General features: G+C 41.3%; 1 long non-coding RNA gene across 1 annotated transcript; it reads left to right on the top strand.

Annotated features, from left to right (window-relative positions):
• The first annotated feature begins 580 nt into the window (after positions 1 to 580).
• On the top strand, positions 581 to 3,715 carry LOC131012246 (uncharacterized). The gene is made up of 2 exons (XR_009097243.1): positions 581 to 1,073; positions 1,219 to 3,715. It is a non-coding gene; the product is annotated as an uncharacterized LOC131012246 (long non-coding RNA).
• Positions 3,716 to 5,172: the final 1,457 nt, after the last annotated feature.

The following is a 5,172-nucleotide window of genomic DNA, read 5'->3' as shown; positions in this document are numbered from 1 at the left end:
CAATTTGTAAATAGTTTATACTCGTATTTAGGAGTTATTGAATTTGAATTTGTAAATAGTTTATACTCGTATTTAGGAGTTCTTGATTTTGAATTTGATTTCTTGAATTTGAATTTGTAAATAGTTTATACTCGTATTTAGGAGTTATTGAATTTGGATTTGTAAATAGTTTATACTCTTATTTAGGAGTTCTTGATTTTGAATTTGATTTCTTGAATTTCAATTTGTAAAAAAATTGATCCAAGAATTGCCCACACACTTGATTTGGACGGCTCAATCTTTTTATATCTCCATTATGAAATCGGACCTTACAATATATTGTCTCAAACATTTGAACCCAACAATTAAATAATTAATTATTTATTTGCATCATTGAGATTTGAGATGAGAAATCAAATTCTAATTGATACTTGGGCCTATACGAATTAGTAAACAATTATTAAGTCCATGTATACTTCAATATCAAGCATAATTGACTTAATGGCCCATAATTCGGCAACCCAATTCACAGCAACACTTTGCAATCTAATTCCTTAATCGTTGGCCCATCCAAGCTTTAATCATCAGCGACATTTTTGAGAAAATTAGACCAGCCAACACGTAGGAAATCTCAACAGAATATCCTGTCTTTTTCTTCTCAACATCGCGGATCTTGCTCAGAACATATATTTTCTTTATTAATCGAGTCAGTGATGTATCTCAAGGAAAATTAGTCATGAAAGGACTTATCCCCATGCAATATCACTTCGTCATCAAGAAATCGAAGAAAGGAAATTTCCATCGCAACGATTTCTCTTATGGTAACAAAAATAATATCGGATTTTGCAGCCTGAAACAATCGAACCCTCTGCCTTCTTTCTTCATCTCGGAAGGAATTGAGATGACAGATTTCGTTTTCTCAAGATTTTCTCTCCTCCCCAAGAACCTAAAGAAAGGAAACATTCCATGTGTGAGTAAATTGCCTCTACTATATAAAGGGATCACAAGGCTCTTTCAATGGCACGAATTTTAGCAGTGGAGATCGACCTCTGCCTTTGTTTTTTTGTCATTGGGTGTGTTTGGCTGAAATCCTGGTAAGCTTTCTTTGCCATGGCTGTGAGAAAACAGCTTTATGGTCCTGCACACCATGTGTTTGACAGAACGCTTGAAAGAAAATTTATTTTGCTTCTTCAATTTTCTGCTGTATCTTTGAGCAAGTTTCTTGTTCATGTCTTGCAGGGATCGTTTGATCAGAGATTGATCGTCATCCTCCATAACAGCTAGAAGCCAAATTCCACACCTTTTGGTATGTGTTTGACAAAGTGTCTATGAGAGAGTTATTCATTTTGCAACCTTCTTTTTTTGTTGTGTTTCTGACCAGACTTTGATTTTCATCTTGCGATTCATGTAGCTAACTTCTGGAGTTTATGTGGGTGGAATTCTTTGTTGTTGTTGTTTCCCCAAGGATATCGACTTCTCTCTTTTTGGCAGGATTTTTTTTTGATCGAAGAGCTTAACTTGTCGGCCCAAGCACGACACTTCGAGTGATTATACCTTTTGAAGCTCCTTCCTTCTTTGTTGCACCCTTTCCTTTTTGAATCAATTGCTTTGAGTGATGGTCTCAATCCCTCTTTAATCCTACGTGACTTGTGCAGGATACTACTGATTGGCCTTCTCTCCGGAGCACTTCATTTTAGCTTTAATAACAGAGCAAACAAAAGTTTTTGCTAGTTTATCATCTGGGAAGGAGCCGTCGGACTGGTTGTTGATAGCCCTGAACACCCTTTTCTAAAAGTAGATGAGCTCTGCACAATCTCGGCATCCTGAATTCAGCAGCAATGCTTGCAGTATTTTGAAACTCTTCTCCAACAACACGATAATCCGGAGTCGAAAATCTGGGAGCTGAGGCCCGTTTTCTTTTCAGAGAAAGATGGGACGCGACATCAGGCGGTGATTTGTGGAAGAATTCAGGCTTCGGTTTTGCAGCAGTCATTGGCTTCTTTTTAGCGGGCGTAGCAGCAGTCGGAACCGGCTTGGAGCGGGGTGGAGTTGAGAGGCTTCTCGCCGGATTTCAGAATGTGGGGACCGAAGCGGAGAAAGCATGACGGCGAACCCTGGCAGCGGTGCGACGTCTATCCGAGGCAACAACGGCGTCGACATATTTTTTTTTAAAAAAAGGAGAGAAGTGGAGAGTGCAGACTCGATTATGTTTCTATGGCGACCTTCATTTGAGTGCGAGCGTTGGAGAAGCAGGGACAACTTGTGGCAATCGCCGACTTCTTCGGAATGGGCGCAGCAGCAGCAGGAACCGGCTTTGAGCACGGAGGGATGGAGTGGGGTTGTACTCGGTGAGGGAGTTGCTTTGCTTGATCACATTCGAGCGTGGAGAGAAGCGGCGGCGGGAGTTGGAGACTTTCTTTAATGGCTCCTCAATCAAATTATGCAGATGGATGACAGCAGCAACAACATGATTATGATCAACCATCTGTTTCTCCATATTCTCAAAGTTATCGTGTGCGGCATTGGTCTCCTGTGGGATAGCTATACTCGTCAAGATTATGCTGTGACTTTCTTCTTCTTGTTCTTTTTTTTTTTGTAGGAATTGGTGATTTTGCACGCATCCGTTGAGAAGCCGTGGAGTTTTTTCATACAGGAGTTTTATATTGCCCCAACTTCAACTATTGATCGAGTGCATTCAATCGAGGAATTTTGCTGATTTAAATTGATCAAGTGCATGCAACCGAGGAATTTTATTGATACAAATTCAAGGGACTTCTTCATTTACTCATCGGGGCTTCTCAATATGGTTTGGATGATGTTTATCTTGCACCTTTAGGTGGTTCTCAATTGGCTTTTATTCAGATTCTGGGTGCGCTCGGATCTGGGCCATTGCGAGTTTGACCTTTAAAGATTGCTTGTTACATCTTCTCTTGGCGTGCTTCTATGTGGACTAGATGACTCAATTCTTTAATAGGTCTCGGGTGCGCTCGGACCTAGGATTGCTCGAGTCTAGTTCCAATGGAGTTGTTACTTTTGGTGAGCGCGTGCTTCTACTCCACTCCGAGGCATCATAAAGGTCAAAGCTCGACGTATACTTTGGAAGCAAGGCGAAGCCCTCCACATCGGCGTATATTTTGGAAGCAAGGCGAAGCTCTCTATATCGATGTATACTTTGGAAGCAAGGGGAAGCACTCCGCATCGACGCATACTTTGGAAGCAAGGCGAAACACTCCGCATCGGCGCGTACTTTGGAAGCAAGGCGAAGCACTCCGCATCGGCGCGTACTTTGGAAGCAAGGTGAAACACTTCGCATCGGCGCGTACTTCGGAAGCAAGGCGAAGCCCTCCGTATTGACGCATACTTTGGAAGCAAGGCGAAGCACTTCGCATCAGCGCATACTTCGGAAGCAAGGCGAAGCCCTCCGCATCGGCTACTTTGGAAGCAAGGCGAAGCCCTCCACATCGACGCATAAAGCTCAAAGATCAAGTTTAAGAAGATCGAAGACACAACTCTTAAAGGCTACTCAAAGACATCCAAGAATCAACTTGAAGATTGGGGAGAGCTCTTTCGAAGTGTGTTGAAGCTAGATGTGGAGACGCGGAGTTTAAATTTGATCAAGAAAAAGCTTTGAAGGTTTGGACCCGTTTGTCACTTGCCTCTTCACTTGTATTATTTCACAACTTTCAAGCAACATTCATTGTTTCTTATGAATTAATGTACCATTTAACTTCAACAATCCTCCATTCATTTTATTCGCCAACTTTGAATGATAATAATCCAACTTGAAAAGACAACTCCAAATCATGACTGAACTTAGAAATATCTAAGCTGCCTACGTACCCTTTTGAAAGGAATCAAGTCAAAACGTAGTTCAAAGATCAATTTGAGTTTTAATTGGGGGGGTGTCGTACACAGTTTATACTCTTGCGGGCCAGGAGTGACTATTTATTTTACCACTATTTAGACAAAGTGGAGTATATATAGTTTAACCACATAAATTTACTTTTTGGTGGGAGAAGTTTAGCAGTTTAACCACATACACTTTCTTTGGTGGATGCCGTGCATAGTTTATACTCATATGGGCCAGGAGTGACATGCAGTTTAGGCTCGTGCGTCATGGAGCTGTCTTCATATGCTCCTTTTTTTTCTTGCTTTCTGGCTTGATTTTTTTTTTTTTCTTTTTTTGGCATTTCCATTTTTTTTTCTTTTTTTTTTTATGCACATGCTTCAACTTCCACCACCTTTCAAGGATAGTAGCGCTTTAAGAACTTGCCGTTGAGAGTGATGACCATCGACCTCCTTGCACCGAGGACAAGGTTTCCAACTTGAAAAGAGCGCACTCGCGCCGCTTTGTTGAAGGATCTTGAAGGATGAGCTTGATGGTATTCCAATTTCTGCTGAGTTTCTGGTCTCTCCATATCCAGGGTTTCTAGTTCTTTGATGCGCAAGTGCAGATTCTCCTCTCCAGCAACTACTTTCTCGCAGGTGATGTGGTTTGATGTGACAAAGTTTTCATCTTGCTGGCGAGGACCCTTGAAATCAATACACATCCTTATTCCTTCATTTTTCTGGCGTATGAAGATTATATTATCTGCAACGCTTTTTGTGATAACGCCACTTCTAATGAGACTTGCAATTTCTCGATGCACTTGACTTTGAGCAATATGAGGAACTAGATTACTAGCACTATTAGTAGTGTAGTAAGATGAAGCCACGCTTTCTCTATCTTCTTCGTCTTCGAGCATCTTTGAATCGGAAGAAGCTATACTTTCTCTATCTTCTTCATCTTCGACCGTCTTTGTAAGGATAACAGTCTTCATTCTGGCTTTCAATTCTCTCCCACATGTCACAAGTAAAGTGGTACATCTTTTCATACGAGAAGGGATCGAGCTCCTTAGCTTCTTTGTCATGTGCAGTCCATAACTCCCTTTTGTCTTGCCTCTTTTCCATGATTCGCCTTTGCCAAGTCTTTTAAAGACAGATGCTCGTTGAACTTCTCTTGTACCTATCCTTTTGAAAGCAGAAACTCTTTGAATGCTTGAATATTTCTGGATTTGTTGGGTGCTGGCATAGTTACTAGTAGCTCTTTTAATGGCAATACGAATGGGACTCTGCACTGCATACCCCAAGCCTGCTTTGGGGTTTTGGCTCGCGTTACTGGTCTTTGACTTTGATATAGAGCTTTCTTGAGGA

The sequence above is a fragment of the Salvia miltiorrhiza genome, chromosome 2 (assembly GCF_028751815.1).
Source record: "Salvia miltiorrhiza cultivar Shanhuang (shh) chromosome 2, IMPLAD_Smil_shh, whole genome shotgun sequence".
NCBI classification, from domain to species: Eukaryota; Viridiplantae; Streptophyta; class Magnoliopsida; order Lamiales; family Lamiaceae; genus Salvia; species Salvia miltiorrhiza.
This window is presented reverse-complemented; position numbering and strand designations above follow the sequence as displayed.